Raw genomic sequence first — 8,477 nt, 5'->3', positions numbered from 1 at the left:
ATTTGAGGGTGGGGAGGTGGGAGGGGGGGTAGGTAGGGGTTACATCCGCAGAGAAGAAGGAGGAGGGGTGAGGGGATAGGGGGTTCCTGGGTGGGTGGGGGATGGGGTAAGGGGACAACATATAAAATGTAAATAAAAACATCCAATAAAAAAATAAGAATGACTATTATGGGAAGGTCTCATAGCATACATGTAAAGGTGAGAGGATAGCTTTTGAAATCAGTTTCCTCCTTCCACCTTTACATGGGTTCCAGGAATTAAACTCAGGTCACCACATTTCTGTGGCAAATATGTTACTCTCTAAGCACTATTTAAGCATTTTTCTACTGTGATTTTAAAGTTAGTCTTATAAATTTTCTCTTATTTATTTTGGAAGGTGAGGATCAAACCCAGGGAGCCTTGCACATACTGTCTTACTCAGAGTTCTATTGCTGTTAAAAACACTGTGATTAAGGCAACTCCTATAAAGGACTACATTTAATTGAGACTGGTTTACAGGTTTAGAGGTTCAGTCCATTATCATCATAGTGGAGAGACATGGTGCTGGAGAGGTACCTGAGATTTCTACATCTGGAGCCACATACAGCAAGAAGAGACACTGAGCCTTGCTTGGGCTTTTGAAACCTCAAAGCCCACTCCCAATGACACACTTCCTCCTACAGGGTCATGCCTGCTCCAACAAGGCTATACCTCATAACTCTTCCCAAGTAGTGCCACTCCCTAATGACGAAGCATTCAAATATATGAGCTTATGGAGGTCATTCTTGTTGGGAGCAGCCTTATACACTGAAGGCCTAAATCAGCCATGGGCCTGAGTGGCCCATGCATGCCTGCTTACACAAAGTCTTGGTCTGTAGACAAGTAGCCTTACCACCACTATAGCTTCAACCCATGTTTGTCTCTTTTTATTTTTATTGTTTGTAGAATTTCACATGAGTACTGTATCTACATCATTTCCCCATTCCTTCTCCTTCCAACTCCTCCCATAAACTCTCACTCCCTCTCAAATTCATGATCTTTTATTCTTTAATATTGTTATTACTATAGTGATACACATGTAAACTTTAAAATGTAACCTGCTGAGTCTCTTTAGTGTTGTTCAGTTGTTGTGTATGTGTTTAGGGCTGACCATTTGGGATTGGCTAATTTATCAAGGGCCTTGTCCCTGGAGAAGACTGGTTTTCCCTCTCTCGGTAGCCATTAATTGCCTATAGCTCTTCATTTAGGGATAGGACTTTGTTAAATTTCCCCTAACCACATTAACATGCCAATTAATGTTCTTTTTTTTTTAAAAAAAAATATGTTTAGGCAACCATATTGTTGAGGTTTCATAAATACAGTTAAGACAGTGTCTCACACCACAACTAGAATCAGGCTTTTTCAGTAAATAACACAATTTTAGGGTCCACCGTATGATCAAATATCCTATAACAGACAAAGACAATAGCCTATATTGTTTAAGAGGTCCCTTTAACTCTTCTGACCAGCCACTTGAAAAGAGATGTCCCTTGCCTGGCACCTGGATTTTTGTTAGTCTTATTACTTTTGGGGAGAGCATTGTTATCTCAAGTGTCATAACTTCATCTAAAGTGTGTGTGTGTGTGTGTACCTATAGACATAAAAATATGTAATTTTAAGTAAACATAAAATGATTCCCTCTAGCTTTTTCAAAATTCCTTGGTGGTGTTTATCTTTCCTCCCCACTTCTCCCTTCCTCCTACCTCCCCTGTTAAAGTGTCCCCCATTTTCCCCATTTCCTTCTTCATAGCACTGGTGTCCTCCTACTTCCCTCTCTAGAGCTTCTACTCTCCTAACCACCCCCACCCCGCCCTTTCTAAATGTCCTGTTACCTCAGTTAATTCTAAGTTATAAACTTACATCTAAAGAAAGAGTAGGAGCCATGGTCCACAACTGAGCTGCTTCTTTATGTGGGTCTGTGGTTCCTTATTCAGTATATTTTTTAGCTCCATCCATTTATCTGCAAGTTTCTTGGTTTCATTTTTCATTATATCTGAATAATATTTCATTGTATATTTGTACCACATTACTCATTTATCTGTTGAGAAACATTTATCTGTTGTTTCCATTTCCTAGATATTGTGAATAGAGGCACATCTGAACAATTAACTGTGGAGTATGATGTCAAGTCCTTTGGGCATATGCCAAGGAGTGGTATAGCTGGGTCATATAATAGATTTAATTTTTAGCTTTTTTAGAATTCTTCTCACTGATTTCCAATGTGGCTGCACCAGTTTGCAATCCCGCCAACAATGAGTGCGGGTTTCTCTTTCTGCCAATTCCTTGCCATCATTTGTTGCCAATTTTTTTCTTGATCCTATCAATTCTGACAAAAGTGAAATTTGAATTTAGTTTTAATTTGCATTTCCATAATTGCTAAGGATGTTAAATGCTTTAGATATTTCCTAGCCATTTATTTTTCTTCTTTTGGGGACTCTCTGTTTAGATCCATAGGGCATTTTCTTTTAATGTTTCCACTTGTTCCTTTTTTTTTAACTCTGTTTTTTGAGTTCATTTTGATACTGATTTTGTCAGCCATCTAGCTGGCAAAGTTTCATGCTCACTCTTTGGGCTTCCTCCTTACTTAATAGACTGTTTTATTTACTCTGCAGAATCTATTTAGATTTATGCGGTCTTTACGTGTATCTGTGTGTGTATGATGTGTGCATTCATAGGTCTGAGTACAAGCACACATGTGCTATAGCAAATAGTTATCAGTTCTCACCTTCTGCCTTCTTTGAAGCAGGGTCTTTGTTTTGTTGTTCACTGCTGGATACTCTAACTGACCTACAAGCTTCCAGGGAATTCTTCCTCTGCCTCCCATCTCATCATAGAAACACTAGGATTACAGACACACACTACTCTTTTACTTGGACTCTAGAGATTCAATCACTTTACTAGATGAACCATCTCTTTGCCCAACCATGTAGTCTTTTAGAGCTTTGCTGCTACTTCGCTACTCTGAATCAAAGTTAGGCAAAACAGAGATAACCACATGGCACCAATTCTTCTGATAGCTCCTAAATAGACTATGAATGGATGCATTAGTTTATTAATAAAGTCTTCTCTGCTCCCTCTAACACCATGGACAGGGTAATGAGCACAGGCTCATCAGTAGCAGTAGAACAAGGACAAAGGTAAGCCAACTATGCTGGGGGGGGGACAGGGAGAGGGAAAGGAAGGAAAGGTAAAACCTAAGCCATAAAAGCTTTCCTATGGCCTTTATGTTATATTCTTTAAAAAAAAAACTTTTATTATTCTTATTATATCCCAAATGCAGTTTACCCTCCTTCCACTCCTCCCAGTCTTTCTCCCGACCTCTACCTTCCCTAGATCTACTCTTTCTCTGTTTCCCTTCAAAAAAAAAAAAAGAGCAGACCTCCTAGGGATATCTACCAAACATGGCCTAATAAGATACAATAAGACTGGGCATAAACCCTCATATCACAACTGGGCATGACAGTTCAGTAGGACCTCTGTAGTGATTTGTATATACTCGGCCCAGGGAGTGGCACTATTAGAAAGTGCGACCCTGTTGGAGTATATATAGCCGTGTTGGGGTAAGTGTGTCTCTGTGGGTATGGGTTTTAAGACCCTCAGCTGTCTGGAAGTCAGTGTTCTGCTAGCAGCCTCCAGATGAAGATGGAGAATTCTCAGCTGTTCTTGCATCATGCCTGCCTGGATGTTGTCATGCTTCCACCTTGATGATAATAGACTGAACCACTGAACCTGTGAGCCAGCCGCAAATATATGTTGTCCTTTATAAGACTTGCTTTGGTCATGGTTCACAGCAGTAAAACCCTAACTAAGACAGCCTCCAAAAGGGGTCTCAAAAGCAGGCAAAACATTCAGGAACACCCACTCCCATTGTTGAAAGACCTCCAAGGAAACCAAGCTATGCAGTCATAAGGTATATGCAAAGGACCTAGTTCAGACTCACAGAGTCCATGCTTGTCAGCTTAGTTTCTGTGAGTTCCTATGAGCCCTGTTTAGTTGATTCTTTATGCCCCATTTTCCTGGTGTTCTTGACCTCTCTGACTCCTATAGTTCCTTTTCCTCTTCTGCAGGATTTCCCTGGCTCCCACTAGAGTTTAGCTGTGGGTCTGTTCATCTTCTCCCATCAGTTGCTGGATGATGCCCTTCTGTTGACAGTTGAGCTAGGCACCAATCTATGAGTATAGCAGAATATCATTAGGAATCATTTCATTGACTTTTTGGCATTTGGGTTTAGTTCTATCCTAGGTCTCCGGGCTACCCTGCCTCTGTTCCTCTACATCTACACAGTGTCAAGCGTTGGCTCTCTCATACCATGGGCCTCAAGATGGGCCAGCCATTGATTAGCCAGTCCCACAAATTCTGCGCCACCATTACCCTAGCATTATCTTGCAGGCAGGACGGATTGTAGGTGGAAAGTTCTGTGGCTGGGTGCCCACTGCTAGGTGCCTTGCCTGGTTATATAGAAGATGGCCTGTTCAGACTCTATATCCCCCATTACTAGGTGTCTTAATTAGGGTTTCCATTGCTGTGAAGAGACACCATGACCAAGGGAACTCTGATAAAGGACAACATATAATTGAGCCTAGCTTACAGGTTTAGAGGTTCAATCCATTATCATCATGGTGGGAAGCATGGCCAAGTCCAAGCAGGCAATGGTGCTGGAAGAACTGGGAGCTCTACCTCTTGTTCCAAAGGCAGACAGAAGACTGACTCACAAGCAGCTAGGAGGAAGTTCTCAAAGCCCACAGTGACAGACTTCCTCCAACAAGGTCACACCTCCTTATAATGCCACTCCCTGGGCCATACATATTCAAGCCACCACATTAGGAGACATTGCTAGGGTCACTGTCATAGATTCCAGGGAGTTTCCACCTCACTGGGTTTCTGTATCACTCCTCAAAAGCCTCCCCCATTCCAATAATCTCTCCCAGTATGTTCTCCTTCTGTCTCTCCACTCCCCCTATCCCCCTGCTTGATCCCACTTGCTCTCATCACCACCTGCCCCCAGTCCACCCACAAAGTCTATTCCCCTTGCCAGGGAAGTCCATGCATCTCCCTTTGAGCCCTTCTTTTTCCTTAGCCTCTCTGAGATTGTGAATTATAGCATGATTGTCCTTTAATTATCAGCTAATTCCACCTATAAGTGAGTATATACCTTGGGTCTTTCTAGGTCTAGTTTACCTCACTCAGTAATTTTTTTTTCTGGTTTCATCCATTTGCCTGCAAATCTTTTTTTTTTTAAAGATTTATTTATTTATTTTATTTATGAGTACACTGTCGCTGTCTTCGGACACACCAGAATAGGGCATCCAATCTCATTACGGATGGCTGTGAGCCACCATGTGGTTGCTGGGATTTGAACTCAGGACCTCTGGAAGAGCAGTCGTGCTCTTAACCGCTGAGCCATCAATCCAGCCCCCTTGCCTGCAAATCTTATGATGTCATTTTTTTAACAGCTGAGTAATAATTCCACTGTGAAAATGTACCACATTTTCTTTATCCCTACCCTTCTTCTGTTGAAGGACAACTAGGTTATTCCGGGTTTCTGGCTATTATGAATAAGGCTGCCATGAGTATAGTAGAGCACATGTTCTTGTGGTAGGATGAAGCATCCTTTGGGTATATGCCCAAGGATGGTATAGCTGGATCTTGAGGTAGACCAATTCCCAGTTTTCTGAGGAACCACCATATTGATTCCATAGTGGTTGTACAAGTTTGCACTCCTACCAGTAATGGAGGAGTGTTCCCTTTTTCCACATCCTTGCCAGCATGAGCTGTAACTTGTGTTTTATTGACATTGGCCAATTCTGACAGGTGAAAGTTGGAATCTCTAAGTAGTTTTAATTCGCATTTCTCATGGCTAAGATGTTGAATATTTCTTTGTAAGTATTTCTCAGCCATTAGAGATTCCTCTGTTGAGAGTTCTTTGTTTAACTCTATACTGCATTTTTTTTTTTGGTTTTTCAAGACAGGGTTTCTCTGTGTAGCCCTGGCTGTCCTGGAACTCACTCTGTAGACCAGGCTGGCCTTGAACTCAGAAATCTGCCCGCTTCTGCCTCCCAGGTGCTGGGATTAAAGGCGTGCACCACCACTGCCTGGCATAATACTGCATTTTTAAATTGGGTATTTGGTTTGTTGGTGTCTAACTTCTTGAGTTCTTTATATATTTTGGATATTATCCCTCTGTCAGATGTAAGGTTAGTGATGATCTTTTGTCATTTTGTCCTATTGACAGTGTCCTTTGCCTTACAAAAGCTTTTCAGTTTCATGAGGTCCCATTTATCAATGTTGATCTTAGAGCCTGAGTCATTGCTGTTCTGTTCAAGAAATTGTCTCCTGTACCAATGCATTCAAGACTATTTCCTACTTTCCCTTCTATTAGATTTAGTATACCTGGTTTTACATTGTGATCTTTGATCCACTTGGACTTGAGTTTTGTTCAAGGTGATAGACACAGATCTATTTGCATTCTTCTACATGCTAACATCCAGTTAGACCAATGCCGTTTTTACCAGTGTCATTTGCTGAAGAGGCTTTTCCATTGTGTATTTCTGGCTTCTTTGTCCAAAATCAAGTGTCCATAAGTGTGGATTTATGTCTGATCTTCAGTTTGATTCCATTGCACAACCTGTCTCTTTTTATGCCAGTAGCATGTAATTTTTATTGCTGTAGCTCTATAGTAAAGTCTGAAATCAAGGATGCTATTATCTACAGATGCTCTTTTATTGTTTTAGCTATTCTGATTTTTGTTTGTTTGTTTTTCTATATGAAGTTGAATGTTGACCTTTAAAGGTCTGTAAAGACTTGTGTTACAGTTTTGATGGGGCTTTACATTGAATCTGTAAATTGTTTTTGATAGGATGGCCATTTTTACTGTGTTAATCCTACATATTCATGAGGATGGGAGATCATTCCCTCTTCTGTATCTTCTTCAATTTTTTTAAGACTTGAAGTTCTTGTCATACAGATCTTTCTCTTGCTTGGTTAGAGATGCTCCAAGATATTTTACATTATTTATAGCTATTGTAAAGGGTGTTCTTTCCCTGATTTCTTTTTTTTTAATGTTCTTCATAAAGCAAGTTTATTTCTGCATAGACGGTGTCTTATGTTTACATCCAGGGAAGAAGCAGAAGGAAACTCCCCCCTCAGAACTGGGTCCCCGAGTCCTCAGCACCACGTTGTGTTTCAGCCATCTTTACTGGGGACCAAAGAGGTTGGAATCATGAAGAGTCAGACTAGTCACCAGCTGCTCAAAGTTACCCAAGCTCCAAGGTGGACATGACAACAGATTCTCAGGGCCAAGAGACCTGCTGTGACACCTTAGGGTAAGGGAATAGAGGGAGAAGGAAAGTGGTTCAGCTTGAGGTTTGCAAGATCACACTTCCTATTCCCCAGAAGACCAGGAATCGATGACCCCCAAGCCTGTGGCCTGTTTCTTATTCCTTGAAGGAGTTTGACCCACCCAGCTTAATTGTTTTGGGGACCCAGTTGCAAAGTTCCCACCTGCTCCTTCATCTTTACGGGGTCTGATTGAAGGTAAGCAAAAGATCAGTCTGATACTGGGGCAGCTGAAGCAAGGCCTGACGCAGTGTGACATCCTTTGCTACCTGATGGTTTTCTTTAGCTACCTGCTGCTTGCCAGAAAGGATCCAGGCATCTTGACCTCTCAGGGATAAATTCTCCAGAGAGGCTGCACAGATAGCACGTGCACAGCCCTAGCCAATGTCCTCAAAATGGTACCGTGCAGCCGCTTTGCCCTGTACACGGGCCTGGAGCTCCAGAACTTCTATGATCAGACTCTGGTTGGTCACTTAATGCCAGAAAACTTGTTGGTTGTCTGGCACCGGTCAGACAGAGTGTCACTCACATCAATTGCCCCTGGGGGGAGGATGGCAGAGAAGGCGCCTCCGAACAGTGGACAGTTTCTGGTGGGCTCCATAGATCTAGTACTTGAGTCTGGATATTATCGAAGTTTTAAAGAAACCTACATGGGCCTTCAAGGAATTTCTTGAATTGATTGTTTTTAATAGCTGAGTAATACTCCATTGTGTAAATGTATCACATTTTTTGTATCCATTCCTCAGTTGAAGGACATCTGGGTTCTTTCCAGCTTCTGGCCATTATAAATAATGCTGCTATGAACATAGTGGAGCATGTGTCCTTGTTATATGTTCGAGCATCTTCTGGGTATATGCCTAGGAGTGGTATAGCTGGATCCTCAGGTAATGCTATGTCCAATTTTCTGACTGGTTTCCAGAGTGGTTGTATCAGCTTGCAATACCACCAATAATGGAGAAGTGGTCTTCTTTCTCCACATTCTCACCAGCATCTGCTGTCATCTGAGTTTTTGATCTTAGCCATTCTGGCAGGTATGAGGTGGAATCTCAGGGTTGTTTTGATTTGCATTTCCCTGATCACTAAGGATATTGAACATTTCTTTAGGTGCTTCTCGGCCATTCGAG

The 8,477-nt window shown here is 41.7% G+C and overlaps 1 protein-coding gene and 1 pseudogene across 2 annotated transcripts in view; one reads left to right on the top strand and one right to left on the bottom strand.

Annotated features, from left to right (window-relative positions):
- Znf182 (zinc finger protein 182) overlaps positions 1 to 8,477 on the top strand; it is a 65,530-nt gene that overhangs the window by 34,215 nt on the left and 22,838 nt on the right. The window contains exon 1 of one of the 2 annotated variants that reach the window (XM_028776111.1): positions 7,139 to 7,340. The exons of the other annotated variant lie outside the window; for it this stretch is intronic. The gene's annotated coding sequence lies outside the window, so the exon portion shown is untranslated. Of the gene's footprint in view, positions 1 to 7,138; positions 7,341 to 8,477 lie in introns of those variants that run through there. 2 annotated transcript variants of the gene reach the window in all.
- On the bottom strand, positions 7,211 to 7,954 carry LOC114628164 (annotated as a pseudogene).

This window comes from Grammomys surdaster, unplaced genomic scaffold, assembly GCF_004785775.1.
Source record: "Grammomys surdaster isolate TR1022 unplaced genomic scaffold, NIH_TR_1.0 265, whole genome shotgun sequence".
NCBI lineage: Eukaryota > Metazoa > Chordata > Mammalia > Rodentia > Muridae > Grammomys > Grammomys surdaster.
Note: the sequence above shows the minus strand (reverse complement) of the source record. Positions and strands in the feature narration are given on the sequence as shown.